Genomic DNA, 18,859 nt, shown 5'->3' on the forward strand with positions numbered 1-18,859 from the left:
GTTGAAATGTGACAAAACGTGTTCCATGTGACACAAACTGCCAAAAACATGAAAAAATGATTCCATGGAACAATTCAGCAACTTTTTGCAATTATAAAAATTTGCCATAACTTCTAGACTATCACAGATATCTGACTAAAATAAACTACTGATATATTCTATGAGTTTAGTTAAGTAGAACTGAGCTCTTAAAGTATTGGATTATTGCACCATTTTTATCCCGTGTGGCCTTAAACATTAACTTGAGTTTTTCTCGAATCAGGCAAATGGCGTATGGAACACTTAAGCATGACACCGACGATATGTTGTCAAACAACGGGAATATCGCAAAAGTCGGTAATACATCCCATTTTTCCATTTTTTGTAATCACGCTACAGATCGCAATTTGATCGGAATCCCACGAAAGTTTGGAGGCTGATGGGAGCCCCAAGAGGAAAAAGACTATTGATTTTTGTCATGGTCAGATAATATTCAGGGGTAGGAATGCGCACAAAAAAAAAATGTGGAGAAAAATGTCTTTTATAATCACTGTTGCGTCAGCAAAAACTGTGCTAGTTCCCTACATTTTAGCACCCGAGGCGATTTAAGTTCGATGATTGTCTATATATACCTATATAGCCCCATATAACATGACCTCCCGATTTTCGGTATTTTGAGGGTTTAAGCTACATTTTTGTCTGAACTATCCATAACATGACATTTACGATACCCTGTAGTCACGAAACTTCTCTACTAAAAATTGTCAACATAGGCCCATGCTTTGCTATAGCCCCCTTATGACGATACCTCCCGTTTTGGGGTATTTTTAGGGTTTTATCTTCATTTGAAGACTGAACTACCCGTAACTTGACATTCGAGAATCACCGCAGTCACGAAACTTCTGCACCAAAAATTGTCAAAATGGTTGCACTTTTAGGTATAGCCTCCCACATAACGGTACCTCTCGATCTTCGATATTCTGAGGGTTTTAACTACATTTTCGACTGAATTTGTCATTTGAGGTTCCCTGCAGTCACGAAACTTGTTCCAAAAAATTGTCAACATAGCTTCGTGTTTAGGTATAGCCCCCATATAACGGTACCTCCCGATTTTACCTGACCGAATAACCTAAAATTAGGTGTTTGGAGTTCCCGGTGCTCAAAATCTCCACATAAAATCGTGAAAATTAATTATTTCTGTTGGCGTTTTTTATTGTTGGACTGCAGAATTTTACATCTTTGTGTTTATTTCAGCTTTAGTCCATATTTTGTTGTATTCAAGTATTTGAATAACAACAAAATGTTTTACAGTGGATATGAAAAGGGAACTGATGAAGTTGTTTGGTGACAACTGAAACTATAGTATTCCCGACCCTCCGCCCGCAACTAATCAATTTCATATCCACTGTAAAACATTTTGTTGTTATTCAAATACTTGAATACAACAAAATATGGACTAAAGCTGAAATAAACACAAAGATTAATTATTTCATAAAAGTTCTGAATATTACATGGCCCGGCCGAATTTCTTTATTAAAAAGGTTAAGTTGGTGAACTTCATCTAAACAAGTAGAAAAGTATCATTCGGTTTACCGACAGGGATATACCCCCACCCTGTGCGAATTGAAAGTTTTATCTATGGACTGATCTAATACCGGCTATACTACAAAAATGCTTTTCCCCCATTTGAGGTTCCCTGCAGTCACGAAACTTGTTCCAAACAAGTGAGCAAAGGCTATAGCCGGGTCGGGGCCGACTATGTGATACCCTACACCACTTCCCCTGTGCATAAGCTTTTGACTGGTAAAATTCAAAATATTAAAATTGGGATAGCTTAGCGCCTTTGCTCTGAATGTCTTCATTAATACAGGTCAATTTTATTAAAACGCGTTTAAGTGCATCGTCAGAATAACTCAAATAAAAAAATAACTCAAATAAAATCACATTCCGACCCCTGAATAATATCCGACCATTACCAAAATCAATAGGTTTATTCCTCTGTGGGACCCCCATTAACACCGACGTGTAGCGTGATTACAAAAAATTAAAAAATAGGACGTATTAACGACTATTGCTATATCTCCGTTATTTAGCCACATACGCCAACATGCTTTACATCATTGTAAAGATGGGATTTTCTACTTTCATAGTCGGACTTTGCTTTTGGAAGGTCCCCAACCAATGCTGTGCTATTCGTCATTATTATTAAAATCGCAAAAATGAGAAGTTGTGTTTTAATAGCGGCTATTGCGATATCTTCGTTGTTTGACCACCTACAACAACCTACTATACATCGTTGCAAAGGCAATATTTTCTACTTTCATTAGCAGGTTTTGCTTTTGGCATACCCCCTATAGAAGCTGAGATATTCGGTTTGAAAAAAAAACATTGTCTTTTTCTCCAAAAAAGTTTTTTGCCAATTCCGACCCCTAAATATTATCCGACCATCACCAAAATAAATAGGCTTTTTCCCCTGCGGGACCCCCATTAACACCCAAAATTTGGTGACGATCCGATCAAAATTACGACCTGTAGCGTGATTTTTTTAAAAGTGGAAAAATGGGATGTATTACCGACTATTGTGATATCTCCGTTATTTGGCCACCTGCGCTAACCTATTTTGCATCATTGTAAAGACAGGATTTTCTACTTTCATAGCCAGGTTTTGTTTTTGGAAAGTATCCAACAAAAGCTGTGTTATTCGTCATTAGAATTAAAATCGAATAAATTAAAAGTTGGGTTCTATAAGCGGCTATTGCGATATCTCGTTGTTTAACCACCTACGACAACTTACCATACATCGCTGTAAAGGTGATATTTTCTGCTTTCATTAGCAGGCTTTGCCTTTAATATACCCCTTATAGATACGGAGATATTCGCTTTGAAATAAAACGTTGACTTTTTCCGCAAATAAGTTTTTTGCCCATTCCGACCCCTGAATATTATCCGACCATCACCAAAATCAATAGGCTTCTTCCCCTCCGGGACCTTCATCAACATCCAAAATTTGGTGACGATCCGATCAAAATTGCGACCTGTAGCGTGATTACAAGGTTTAGATGGACAGACGGACAGACGGACAGACGGACAGACGGACGGACGGACGGACACACATAGCCAGATCGACTCAGCTCGTCGAGACATTCATTTTGGTATATATAAGTATGGGTCTACGACCATTATTTCGATGCGTTACAAACTTTTTGGCCAAAACCAACTTATAATACCCTCCCCACATAGTGGTGTAGGGTATAAAAATTGTCAACATAGCTTCGTGTTTAGGTATAGCCCCCATATAACGGTACCTCCCGATTTTACCTGACCGAATAACCTAAAATTAGGTGTTTGGTGTTCCCGGTGCTCAAAATCTCCACATAAAATCGTGAAAATTAATTATTTCATAAAAGTTCTGAATATTACATGGCCCGGCCGAATTTCTTTATTAAAAAGGTTAAGATGGTGAACTTCATCTAAACAAGTAGAAAAGTATCATTCGGTTTACCGACAGGGATATACCCCCACCCTGTGTGAATTGAAAGTTTTATCTATGGACTGATCTAATACCGGCTATACTACAAAAATCCTTTTTATGTATTTAGAAGGCTTTCCTGAACGAATGGACCGACAAAAACTATTTTGGAAGTGGATCTTTTCATGGGATTCATTCATTTGGATAGATGTCGCGCCTACGTATAATTAGAGCTTTTTTAGCGTATAATTTAGAGCTTTTTTGATCATTATATCTCTGTAAACGGGACCACATTCAGTACTTCCTGTAATCATGTCCAAAGGATTCTCGAACAGAGCTTAAATAGCACTTAAACCAAAATGTTGACATTTTGAGTGGAAGGTAGACCGATATGACCCATTTTGGGCATAATATTAGTTTATACAAAATGTTGCAAGAACCACTTTAGTATATTATCATTGCATCTTTTACAGATCGTATATTGTGTATATTGTATATAGCAATGATGACCCCGCTAAAAAGGCGTAAAAATACGGACCACATGGCCGTGCACGCAGAATTGGCAGGACAACGTGAAGCAAACAAGTGGATGACGAGATAAAAAGGCGTGGTATTCCAACAAGCGAAGCAACAAACAGAGAGAAATCGAGGTCTGGGAGTAAACCCTGAAAAAAAAAACAGACGTTGTACTATTCAACAAAGAACAAAGAAAGGACTCCTGGCACTCTTCTCCTGTAAGAACTCCATTGGGAAAAGATGGGGATTGAGAGGACAAATCATACACTGGCTGTATGTAACCGTGGTCCTGCCCATACTTACCTTTGGGGGGGCTGGTTTTGTGGCAAGCTCTTGGGATCAAAGCGTTACTCTCCAAATTATCAAGTGTACAAAGAACCGCGTCATTGCTGATTACCGGATCGATTAAATGCACTCCTCAAGCTGCTTTAAACGTCATCCTGGATTTCCAACCTTTGGATATCCTAATCCAGTTTCAGGCGGCGAGAACCGCTTTGAGACTCCGGGAGTCAGGGTGTTGGCGTGGTTCACACTTTGGACACTCTAATGTCCTGAAACTAATTGATAGTCGACTTGAGTTAGGTGACAATGGTTGCGTAAGCGATTATATGCCTACCTCCTTCAAGTTTGACTCCTGAGTGCATATCTCCTCTGGACGGTCTGGCAATATACACTGACGGGTCCAAGATGGAAGAAGGTACTGGCGCTGGCGTCTACTGCGAGAATCCACTAAATTAACTCATACAAGCTCAACGATAATTGTACTGTTTTTCAGACGGAGATTCTTGCTATCAGGAAAGTAGCTGAACTGGTGAAAGGGCTAGAAGGCAGTCTTACAGGATCGGTGACTATATATGTCGATAGTCAGGCGGCCCTCAAGGCTCTCAAGTCATGGACCATAAATTCAAGAGCTATTCTTGATTGCAGGAAAGCTCTGCAGGATATACACGATATCGTAAAGCTATGTTGGGTTCCGGGTCACAGCAACATTGTGGAAAACGAGGTAGCAGCTGAACTAGCTCTATGTCTACCCACTTATCAGTTGATGAAACTGTCCGGCCACCGATGTGCTACTACATCGGCAAACTTCGAGAGATCTTCAATGAGAGGGCACATCAAAGGTGGCTATTGGGACCTGGTTGTAGGGTATCCAAGACGATCTGGTATGTAGTCCCTCGTCGAAGAACGGCGTCCCTCCACTTGATAAGTTAGGGATGAAAATCGCGATGGTACTTATAACAGGTCACTGTAGAGTGAGTTCTCTAACCTCAAAATGGAATGACAGTGGCATTGACTACTGCAGACTATGTGAAAATGCGGAGGAGATAGACACAGTCGAACATCTGCTTTGTAGGTGCCCCTTGTTGCAAACAAGGAGATCCCGAATACTGTGTAGATATGATATAGACACTCCGACCTGTCTAACATAGATCCCATTGTTCTACTCAAGTTTGCCAAACATCTATCATGGCTTGGCAAGGGTCCTTAACGATTAAATACTAATCAAACTTCATCTATTTTCCAGCACAATATCATCTATACCTCGGCATCAATCTTCTCATCTTTACATCTTCATCCTACCTGTACCTCACCATCATCTCATCATCTCTACCTTATCATCCTCATCTCACACTACCGCATCAACATCCTCACATCTTTAATTCTTCAACCATAATACAGGATGAACACAATGGATCAACGGTCTCCGAGTGAAGTGTATACTACTAGATGGCTGCGCATCCTTAAACCTAACCTAATATTTCGTAAAGTATATATTTTGATTGCCACCTATTACCCCCTTGGCTCTTGATCTACGTTAATTGTACATCTCTTCAGAAGCGAAATGTGTAAAAACGTTCTGCCTATCCCTGCAACCTTCTGAAATATATCGGTTCAGATTTGGACAAAACCCCCATATATATCTTTCCCCGATTTTCCTATAACTCGGACAATTTTAATCGAATAGCCTTAATTTTTAATATGTATATTTTCATAGACCCCTGGGTACTTTCACAGATTTTTGCAAAAATCGGTTCAGATTTGGTATAATAAAACATAAACATTGTTCCACAACATCCCATACGGGACAAGGGAGACTTCTCTCATATCAATGAGTGCACCCCGATTCATATTAGCTCAATGATATGGGACCTACTGTTTATCGCCGAGTCCGAACGGCGTGTCTTAAGACACCACTTGTGGAGAAGTTTTTCAAGGCTGAAATACTCAGGAAATGTCGCCAACATTACTGAGGGGTATTTTGCCACCGTTGAAAAATGTTTGATGTTGCTTGGCCGGGGAATTGAACCCCCGACCTTCTGCGTGCAAGGCGGGCGTGCATACCATTGCACCACGGTGGCACCCCAGATTTGGTATAATTATACCCTACACCACTATGTGGGGAGGGTATTATAAGTTGGTTTTGGCCAAAAAGTTTGTAACGCATCGAAATAATGGTCGTAGACCCATACTTATATATATCAAAATGAATGTCTCGACGAGCTGAGTCGATCTGGCTATGTGTGTCCGTCCGTCAGTCCGTCCGTCCGTCCGTCTGTCCGTCTGTCCATCTAAACCTTGTAATCACGCTACAGGCCGCAATTTTGATCGGATCGTCACGAAATTTTGGATGTTGATGGGGGTCCCGGAGGGGAAGAAGCCTATTGATTTTGGTGATGGTCGGATAATATTTAGGGGTGGGAAAGGGCAAAAAACTTAGGTGGATAAAAAGACAACGTTTTTTTCTAAAGCCAATATCTCAGCTTCTATATGGGGTATACCAAAAGCAAAACCTGACAATGAAAGCAGAAAGTATCACCTTTCTAATAATGTAAAGTAGGTACTCGTCGGTGATCAAACAACGAAGATATCACAAAAGTAGCAAATAAAACCCCAATTTTAATTTTTGCGATTTTAATTATATTGACAAATATCACAGCTTTGGTTGAAAATTTTCCAAAAGCAAAGCCTGACTATGAAAGAAGAAGATCCCGTCTTTACAATGATGCAAACTAGATCGGCGTAGGTAACCAAATAACGGAGATATCGCAATAGTCGTTAATACATCCCATTTTTCTATTTTTTTTTTGGAAATCACGCTACAGGTCGCAATATTGATCGGATCGTCACGAAAATTTCAGGGTTAATGGGGGTCTCACAGATGAAGAAGCATATTGATTTTGGTGATGGTCGGATAATATTTAGGGGTCGGAATGGGCAAACACTTATTTGAAGAAAAGTCAACATTTTATTTCAAAGCCAATATCTCTGTTTCTTTAAGAGGTATATCAAAAGCAAAACCTGGAAAGGAAAGTAGAAAATATCACCTTTACAACGATGTAAATTAGGTTGTCATAGGTGGTCAAATAGCATAGATATGGCAATAGTCGATAATGTATCCCATTTCCGATTTTTTTTGTAATCACGCCACAGGTCGCAGTTTTGATCGGATCGTCACGAAAGTTTAGGGGTTAATGGGGGTCCTACAGAGGAAGAAGCCTATTGATTTTGGTGATAGCCGGATAATATTTAGGGGTCGGAATGGGGAAAAACTCATTTGAAGACAAATTCAAAGTTTTATTCTTTGTGAATATATCGGCTTCTAGTAGGGGTATTCCAACGACAAAGCCTGTCAATGGAAGAAGAAAATATTAAATATGGTCAAACAAGGAAGATACCACAGTAGTCGGTAATGCATCCAATTTTTCCATTTTTTTGCAATCAAGCTACAGGTCGTAATTTTGATCGGATGGTCACGAAATTTTGGTTGGCTGGGACCCCCCCAGAGACAAAGAGGCATATTATTTTTGGTGGTAGTCGGTTTATATTCCCTAAAAGAAATGTTTACCAGTGAAAAGCTTATGCACAGGGGTAGTGGTGTAGGGTATCACATGGTCGGCCCCGTCCCGACTATAGCCTTTGCTCACTTGTTTTTGCTATAATTTGCTCAATTTTTGATGAATGGCATTTAAATTTAACATGGGAGTTTCCTCAGGCCTCTGTTCAGTTTTACCGTTGGCCTAGGTTAATGAATTTTTGCACATGTTCCTATGAGGCCACAGGAATGAAAAATCTCAACTTTGGTCCATATCAGTTCAGGTTTGAATATAGCTTCCATATATAATTTCGCCCGATGTTTCGAAATTATACGAATACGAATAATACGTCACATTTTCCTAACTTAATTTAAGTGGTTTAATGTCATGGTTTCTACCCATATGTTTCTTGTAAACGCTCGTAAAATATGTAAATATATATATATATATATATATATATATATATCTTTGGTCTGTTCATCCTTGTCTTTTGCATTATCAGGGTAAACCTAGTCAACATTTATTTAATTTTAAGTGTTGTTTTTGTTAGGATCAAGATTACATTCAGGATTCGATTCTAGAGAACACACCTAAAATACATATTGGCCCCAGCTTGCACTTTAATGTTGGACCAGCAACCGCTTACTGGGCCAATGACAATGTCGGATCCAATTCGTTGCATTTTGTGAAACACACTGACAAATCACAACCAGATTAAAAAACAACAGCAACAAAAATCTCCAAGTTTAAATTGGAGTGTACACATTAGGGTTATGACTTCTTGACATTTTTTCTCAAAAATGATTTCCTGTAGTGAGAGTGAATGAACTTTTGCCTTTTAATACCTAAAATATCATTCATTCCATTTTACTATAAAAACAGTTTCCGCACAAACCACTTTGAAAAAAATTGTTCGAAAAAATACGATGAAATTCAAAAAAAATTCTCTCAAAAAATGTTTTCCTGTTGCACGAAAGAATGCCCATTAGGCTATTTTCCTTGCGGCAATTGTCAGTTTGTCGGTGAGAGAGCGGGTGTTGAGAGGCAAAGGGTTACCATATGCCTCACCTCTCTCTCCAGCAAACTGACAATTGCCGCGAGGTAAATTGCCTAATATAAATATGGACAATGATCTCTTGCCTATTAATGACTAAAATAACTTTTATTCCATTTAAATATTGAAAAAGGTCCTGAACAAACAACCTTTAATTTTTATGATATATGAAATAAAGTTGTATATAATACAAAATGACATACATATATGTAATAATAGGATGATAAAATTAGTGAGAAATTTGTTTTCCTCTACCTTGCTTTCAGTTAAATATCGGCTTACAGTGACTTCAAAAAATTGTCGAAAGTTCCGAAAAATAAAACTTTAAAAGCCTTTTGTGCGGAAGTTTTTTATCAAATCACTTTATAATTAAGATTTTATGTAATTCTAGGAAAGGTTGTAAAAAGCCATAACCCTAGTACATTTGCGTATGTGTTTGTAACCGTAATGTCGTTTGCTTCGGATCGCAAAGCAAAGAGGATATGTTAATTTCCCAAAATTGTGGAGAATAACAAAAACAAGACAAAAGAGTCAAAATTTTAAGAAAATGTTGTTTGGGACTTGGTTTCACACAACAGTCAGACAGATAGACAACCAAAAAACAAAACAAACAAAAAATCAGCAAAAAGGCCAAGAAGACAGCGTTCTGGGTTTTTTTTTTATTTGCATCGGCACTGGTCACTGACCGTCCTCAAGGTTTTTGCGAAATTCATTTTCAGTTTAAAGTTTTGGTTATGCGAATAAGTATATTTGTGCGTGTATTTCGGTGTGTGTGTGTACAGATGTGAGACTTTTCAAAGTTAATAATCGGGACAAACAGGCAATGGTGATTGCTTAGCCCAAAGAAACCGGCATTTATGAAGCACTGCTGCTTCTGCTTTTTTTGTTTTTGGTTTCGTAAATTGCGTCAGGCTGTGAGTGCGCAAATTACAGCAAACACGAACAATTTTCAAACAGCCGCCACAATGGGTTACATGAAGAAAGATGGGTAAAGGAGTTTTATTTTTTTATTTTTTGAAATTTTGCCTGTTAGGGCGAAGATCATTTTTAATGTTAATTTTATTAATTTTCTCGTTTAGATCTATTTAGATTTATTAATTTTCTCGTTTATGATCGAAAATTTTTGCAAGTGAAAAAGGAAAGGAGTTTAATTTTTCTTGAATCGTGAAGAGCAAACAAATAAAGTAATAATTGATTTTAACACATTTTGTCATCTAGAAAATTCAATACCATTCTGGGATTTTTGGAAAGAAACGCGATAGGAAAATTCTTGAGCATGGAAGAACAAGACTCACATATTTATCGTTTGGGGAATAAATCTTGTTTCAAAAATATCATTCTAAGGAACTTGATGATGGAAGAAATACATGCATAACCCACTGTGTTGTTTCCCAACACCACCATCGTAACAATCATAAGAAAGATAATGAGGATGACGACGATCATAGTGATCATCATCAACGCCGTCAACAGTGAAGCATTTAAATGAGTATCAGAAACAAAAGGGGGAATTAATGTAGAATTTTTGTCTGTGATATTTCGTTTTTTATTTTTGTTGTTGTTGTGAATATCCCCATTCCTAGCATTAAATTGCACGCACTCTCTTTCACATACATACATACGCACACACCGACATTCCATGTTTTCTAGCTGATGGGGAGAATTCACAACAATAGCTAAAAATCAACTTGAAATAAGGGGAAGTTTTGTTCTTCTTATGAATTTTGAGCTTCAAAAAATATGCCTATAGACGGCCAAAATGAAAATGCGTTTGTTTATGGACAGTTCATTCACACTATTTGCTCGTTTCACTCACTATCTATAAAGTTGAAATTGCTTTATTCTCTGCCACCATGCAATTTTGTTTGCAGCAAGTGTTCTCCATAAACCAATTGTTGTAATTAAATCATATGTTTTCGCAGGAAATGGTCCGGGAATTTTTTCGCCAAATACATGTGTTTAAAAGTACTATTTTGTTTTGTGGTATACATAGGCTAAATTTGACCATATTTACGTAGTAGCTTGAGGCAATTTCTTCAGCCCATTGATTATAAAGTTCTGCATACATAGTTGCGTACATATCTTAAGATATGCAGGTGCTTTACTGAAATATCATCTCTTAGGTACCATAAACATTGGAACTAATTACATTGTGCAACATTTTGGAGCAAATCGTGTGCAAACAACTTCTGTAGAGCATTTTATGAAAGTCGAGACCCAATAGATAAAAACCCTATTTGTGTTTTGTCTTCTTACATCGGGTTCGGATTTTGTGACCTCATTTAAACGTGGTTAAATATTGACTTTTTAAAGTCAATCAAGGCTATTTATCTGAAACCAATACAAATCTTGTTTTGTCTTCTGCCTCAAATTTGTAGGTATGAGTAATACAAAAAAATATTTAGAGGTACATATAATAAACTTGGAAAACTGCATTGATTCCCTCAAATTGTAAAATATAACTAACAAGTGAGCAAAGGCTATACACAACTTTTCACTCGTAAATATTTCTTTCAGGGAGATAATAAAGTTTTCACCTATGTGGCTTTTATACCAAATGGCTTAAGGCGAACTCCGGTATTTTGAACTTGGTGTCATCAATATCCCATCGAAACGGATGAAATTTAATATTAAGTCTCCGTTGCACATTGGTCGAAACCACTGATTTAGCGGCGCCAAAGTCAAAAAATCAAACTTTAAAATTGGAAAATATTTCCCATTGTATCGATTACAGATACTTTGCAGGCAAAGATTTTGTTTTTTCATTTTTGTTGTTGTAAATATTCACTCAGTTATTAACTATCAAATACAAGAGTTTTTGTTGCATCAGATTTTAAAAAATTGTAGCAAAAAAATTAGCTTCATATTTGTTTAAATTATAAATAAATTCGTAATGAAACTGGACAAGATTTATTTCTAATTAATAGCAGAGAGTATGATTTAAATTATAAAAATTAGTTTGGGGTCTGGAGGTACTTAATTATATAGCAATAAATTTTCAAAAAATTCAATTTTTTAGTGTTTTTATGGGTTGTACGCGCTTATTCCATAGAGTTCATCTTGTAAACTTGGCCGAACTTGGGTTCGATTATTTTTTGGGGGAATTAAATTGGACTCTTTAGATACGGAATTACCACATTTGGGCTGCAAATCTTTTGATGACTGCACCTTTAAAATAAGGGATTTTGCATAAAATTCATACAAATTTAGCTGTGCATTTGTATTAGAGCTAAATCAAAATATGGACCTATCTTGAGAAATGTTTGCAAGGAGGATTTCTACCCCCTGAGACACTATAATGCCATATTATAGCTAAATATGTTATTAAATATGGGATAAAAAGTAAAAAATTCAACGAATCGGGGGTACCATAAAAGGGGCTACATCGAAACATAAATCCGTATTGAAAATGTTTTGTAAGAAGATTTCATACGCAGTGAGAACACGGAATGCAAAATTACAGCCAAGTTGGTTTAAAAATTTAGTAATGATATTCAAAATACCTTAAATTGGGAGGTATGATTACATGGTGGCCAGGGACGTACGCATGGTTTTGGTCCGACACAATTTTTTAAGCTACTTTAACAAGTTATTACGATTTTTTCTCTAACATAGTTTTTGTTTTTCAAATTTCAAATGAAAACTTATATTGTTCTGAAGGTTCTGTACTGAAAATGTACTTTGTCAACAAGTTGTATAAGAAATATGTATTTAAAATTTGTTTGTTTGAATACTCTTTTTAGAGAAACTTCCAGTAAAACTGAAATCCTTCTTTATGCCATGCCAGTGTTTTGGAATTCTGTAATGAATATAAAGGTCTTGAGGCTTTAAACTCATTTTGTATTCAAAACGATTACAAATTCAGTATTGTGCGGATTAGAAGTGCATGAAATGAAATGTCTATTGGACAAAATGTATGACATATCAAGGGTTTTCCGTGGAGTATATCTCGAAATCCACTTAGAAAATTGTTTTACTGCCTTAATCAAAATTTTGTATTCCTATTTTATGTCAACTTGTTGCTAAACATTGGGATAAAATAATGGAGAAAAATGTATTGTTATGCATTATAAGGTGATAATATCTGCTATAAATAGCATACCCATCTGAATTTTTCCATATCAGTAACAAATTTGTAGCTGAAAACAACCGTAAACGAAATTAATGCTCAAACTTTGGTTATATGGTATTGTATTAAAATCTGCTCGTAGTACGTTTATATATAACCGGTAACTGGGTTTCAAATGTCAATTCCTTTGCGTATAAGTCAAATAAATCCTCATTAAGAAGGTTAACCCTGCAAAAGGCTATAATATAAACATGACCTTATTTGTATTGTATATCACGGTGCTCTTGAACCATCTTTAAATGAAAGAAGCTTAGATGAGAAAATCAAAAAACAAATAAAATCGAATTTTTAGGGTTTTTAGGTTTTGACGGTTTTGGTGGGAAAACACAAGCCCTATCAAAATGGAACCAAAAGAAATGTTGTAGGAGTGAAAGTTCTCTACAATATTGTTCGTATATGATATTTTCGTAGGTTTTACCATTTTATAAAACAATGTCATGACTACAATTTCCCAACTTAAACTTATATATATAATTGTTCCACAAACATCCCATACGGGACAAGGGAGACTTCTCTCATATCAATGAGTGCACCCCAATTCAAACTAGCTCAATGATATGGGACCTACTGTTTATCGCCGAGTCCGAACGGCGTGTCTTAATACACCACTTTGTAGAGGAGTTTTACATGGCTGAAATACTCAGGAAATGTCGCCAACATTACTGAGGTGTATTTTGCCACCGCTGAAAAATGTTTGATGTTGCCTGGCCGGGGAATCGAACCCACGACCTTCAGCGTGCAAGGCGGGTGTGCATACCATTGCACCACGGTGGCACCCAACTTAAACTTATATAACATAAAAATGGCGCAACCGAGTAAAAAAATTGCTAACCCTAATCTTGTAGAGAATTTTCACAGCTAAACGATTTTCTGTAGTCCCATTTCGATAAGACTTACTGTTTTGAAGCAAATCGTGAAAACCTAACAAAAAACCCTAAAAATGTGACCTGAACTTCTATATCTCCAAAATGGCAAAACCTAGGAATAAAACAAAATAATTTTCGGAGTTACAACATTATCTTTAGCCCCGATAGGAGTTGCGGCTTCCCAGCAAAATCGCGAAAACCTAAAAAATTGAACTTATTTAAAATTCCCTACAGCGTTTTTTTCTTGTTTTTGGATATTTCTCATCTCATCAACTTCCCTGTTGTAAGCTCCTTTCATTTAACGTTGGTTCAAGAGCACCGTGGTATTGAACCCTCAGCCGTTAAGCTAACGATAAAAATGTACCTCATCGAAATAATGTTCTTAGACTAATCATGTATTTTGACGAAACCCGCGTCAAACAATTTGGAGTCGATTTATCCCAGTTCGGCCGTCTGTCTGGCTCGTGCCTATTATAACTCTCGAACAGAGTTGGTCCAAATTTTGGATATCGCAATATCCAACACAAAATTTCAATTTTCTGATTTGACCGATACTATAAACATCCTAAAATTACGTACATATATCATGTACCAAGAGGGTCTATTTGGGACAACATCTTCGGATATATCCCTCACAAAAGTTCAACATCAATGTAGTTTAAGGGATGTTCGAGGAGCCATTGTACATGTTGACCAATGGTACTTCTTGCGGTCTTGTTTACAGCGATATTGTATTTTTAGTCTCTAAATCATACGTCGACCAACAAAATTGAATTCCAAAACTAGGTCCACTTCCAAAATGGAGTAAATCAGTCGATTCTTTCGGTTATCGGTCTGTACAAAAGTGCACAACTTTCATCGAAGTCGATTTTTGAGCACAACATAAGCATTTATTCGTAATGCCAACAATCGTTAAGTTGTACACCCCAAATGTTGCGAAATTATTGTCGGAAAGTTTATACGTCCAAAAAAGGAGACGAAATTCTGAAACTACTTGGCTATACAATTTATAGAAAAAATTGGCTATATTTAAAGTCTCAACTCACTCAGGCTGAGGGTATATCCCTGTAGGCAAACCCGACTCTTACTTTTTACTTGCTTTCAAGAAAACAAAAGTTATGAATTTACATAAGTTTGTCTCCGCTGTGCCGACAGAAGTGATTGGTCGTTGGAAAGTTTTTAAGGTCATCCCTCCCCCCCCCCCCCCGAAATTAAATCCTGCGTACGTCCCTGATGGTGGCTATATCAAAACGTGCACCTATGTCCATAATTTTTGGTGGAAATATTTTGTGACCACTAGGAACCCTAAGCACCAAATTACAGCTAATTTGCAACGAAATTGTGGCTTAAATCCTCAAAATACCGAAAATCGGAAGGTACCGTTATATGGGGGCTATACCAAAACATAAGCCGATAATGTTCATTTTTGGCCCATTATTACCCACAGATACAAGTTGCAAGTCATTAATTTCGCGCCGCTAGATCAGTGCTTTCGACCACCGTGCGTGGGTGGCATACAATTTTCCACCTGAAATTGTCCGGTATTGTTCCAAGTTTTTATATAGCCCCCATAGAAAGGCCTCCCAATTTTCGGTATTTTGAAAGTTTTAGCCACGTTATTCAAAGGGAATAACTGAAATTTGGTATTTAGCTTTCTCTGGAGTCACGAAGCTTTCCTCCAGAAATTTATCGGTACAGGTCAACGTTTTATACAGCCTCCATAGAACGGTGCTCCCGATGTAGTTAACTATCCAAATACTGAATATCCAGGTTTAGGAGTAGTCGGTATTGCCCAATTGTATGTATTTCGCTCAACTCTGAAAATTGTAAATATTGGTACAAGTTTTAGAAAGAACAAAAATGCCCCCTTCTGAGCTGTTTTGAAGGGAGTATTATCAGTTGAGATAAACATATGTATTACTACCGCAATAAAAGGAAAAGTTTAGCACTTTCATAAACGAAATTAAACTAATTGCTCCTATTCACTTTAATACAGTTCGTGGTGGAGGGTATAAAAAGTTCGGCCCGGACGAACTTAACGCTTTTCTTACCTGTTTTTTTTTTTTTTTTTTTTTTGGAGGTATGACTTTTGTAAGCCTAACGTACTCAGGACAGTTTGACATACGATCATGTGTTGTTTACAGTGACGTGAAAAAATCACTTCGCAAAACAATGGATTTTACTTTTGTGTGCATGAAACACACCAAAAATTCACACATTCAAAAATTCGATAACTCTTGAATGGAGTGACCGATTTGGTCCATACTTTACACATCCTAATATGTCTACCAGATATAGATCAGGTTTGAATATGAACAATATTTGTCCACTCCTCCCACACAAAATATCGGATAAATTCTCTTTAAGGCCCGCTCTCGAATCACTTCGATTTCTGTTGAAGCAACTTGCATACGCTGCCTCCTTTACGTCGGCTTGAGAAAATAGCCTGAAAGGTGCAAAAACCCCAACGACACCGTGTGTAGTGGTTGAAGCGCAAGATTACTCTCGAACGGATCATCCGATTTGGTTCGAAATTTGGTCTTCGTAATATTTTGTCCAAACTTAGTTTCAGTTCGAAGATGGGCAGTATCGGTATTTCCCCCTATATTTAAAAATGTCACTAAAATGGTATGCACGATATATCTTGAACGGGGCAACCAATTTGGTCCAAATTTTTTATCTCCTAATATTTTGTCCAAATTTAGTTAAACTTATAAAATGGTCCATATCGGTCCTCTCCTCTCCCCCACAAAAGTTCAACATTTATGTCTATGTGCAGTTTAGGGTCTGCTCGAAGATCCTTGGGAAATGTATACCGATGCTGTTCGTTGTGGTCCCGTTTACAGGGAGATTATGTTTTCCGTGGGCAAGTCCATGCTTATGCCAAGAAACATGATCCAAAAGTTATACTATTACCCACTAAAGTGACTAGTGGGCGCTATATCAATCGAAAAGATATGACGCATTACGCATTAATTTTCTCATCGACATACATAGACAGGCCCTAAATCTTTGTATGCTGATATCACTATGAACAACTGGTTTAATGAATTCAATCGTGGGCGACACTCGCTAAAAAACGATGGTGATGAGGGTCGTCCAAAAACGGCCGTTGTGAAATTGTGAATAAATACGATCGCGGTGCTTCAAACGACGTTTGTAAGATCGTCACAGACTACGAATCTTGGACCTATGCGTATGAGCCCGAAACAAAACAACAATCGACCGTGCGGGTCTTTGAATGCGAGCCAAATCCAACGAATGTTGTTCATGGAAGAAGCCCTTCGAAGCAAATACTTACTTACTTAGGTGGCTCTGCTTGCGCATAGAAATTTGTTCCATAAGCCGAACTAAGGATAGATTTCCATTTTCCTCTCTCTAGGAATCTAGGAATCTCTTCACAGTTAGTGGGAATACCACGATCTTCGATGTCATCTTTCACCTGTTCTTTCCATCGAAGTCCAGCTTTTCGTTTACCGCCTTGTGGCTCATGTGCATACGCCTTTTTAGCGGGGGAAACATCGTTCATTCTTATGACATGACCAAGCCAACTCAATCGCTGTAACTCAATACGCTTAACTATGTCGATGTCAGTATATATCTGGTATAGCTCGTAGTTCATTCGACGCCGATATTCATCACCAACGGAGATTGGGCCGTATATCTTTCGGAGAAATTTTCTCTCGAACACACCAAGTACTGCCTTATCTGCTTGCGCAAGTACCCATCCTTCGGAGCCATACATTAGCACAGGTAGTATCAGTGTTTTGTAGAGTGTGACTTTAGTTTCACGAGAGATGGTCTTGTTTCTAAACTACTTACTTAGTCCAAAGTAGCATCTATTTGCCAATATTATTCGTCTCCTTATTTCAGAACTGATGTTATTTGTTTTATTTATGGCGGTGCCGAGGTAGATGAAGTCGTTAACAACCTCAAAATTGTATGTGCCAACTTCCACAGTTGGTCTGGTTTCAGTTGATGCATTGCGCGTCGATACCATTAATTTCGTCCTATCTCCGTTCACTGCCATTCCTACTCTAGCAGATTCTTCTTCTACTCTTATAAAGCTGTTAATCACTGTTTGTTCCGATCGGCCTATGATGTCGATGTCGTCGGCATAAGCGAGTAGCATGTGGTTCTTACTGTATATTGTGCCATTTCTGTTTACCTCAGCATCTCGTATAATTTTTTTCCAACAGTATGTTGAATAGATCACATGAGAGCCTATCTCCTTGCTTGAAGCCTCTTTTGGTGGTGAACTCCTCAGAGAGGTTATTCCCTATTTTAACTGATGATCGCGTTTTTGTTAGCGTCATCTTGCAAAGTCGTATCAGCTTTGCGGGGATACCAAACTCAGTCGTGCCTTGAAATACTTTTGTACGTAATGGACTGTCAAAGGCAGCCTTGTAGTCAACAAAAAGATGGTAGGTGTCGATCTGTTTCTCTTGAGTTTCTTTCAGTATTTGCCTTAGGGTGAAAATCTGGTCAATGGTGGATTTGCCAGGTCTAAAGCCGCATTGATATGGGCCTATTATATCGTTGACTATTGGCTTTAGTCGTTCGCATAGTATACGGGATATTATTTTATAGGCGCTGCTGAGCAGACTTACGCCTCTATAATTGCAACATACAGTCTGGTCTCCTTTTTTATGCACGGGGCACAGGATACTCAAGTTCCAATCATCAGGCATGCTTTCCTCCTGCCATATGGTGTTAATGAGCTTGTGCATGCAAATTCAAATTCAATACCAATACTGGTACGACAGTGGGACCTTCACCTCTTCAGTTAAGGAATATTGTCTTCGTGCATTCAGGACCAAAAAACAACAAAAATTGTCTGGCCTACCCACATATTCATAGATCAAACCAAATGATCAAATCAAATTCCCATTCCTTCAAATCTTCTCCTACTTCAATAATTTCTTCCATCAAACCCTGCAAAACATTAGCAAACGTTTGCGCATAGTTATCGTGCATCTGAGTATATTTGGTCCCAACATAATAAACGTTTCTTGTTCAATTTTTTGCACA

This window comes from Musca autumnalis, unplaced genomic scaffold, assembly GCF_047663935.1.
Source record: "Musca autumnalis isolate F117 unplaced genomic scaffold, ASM4766393v1 scaffold_1, whole genome shotgun sequence".
Taxonomy (NCBI): Eukaryota; Metazoa; Arthropoda; class Insecta; order Diptera; family Muscidae; genus Musca; species Musca autumnalis.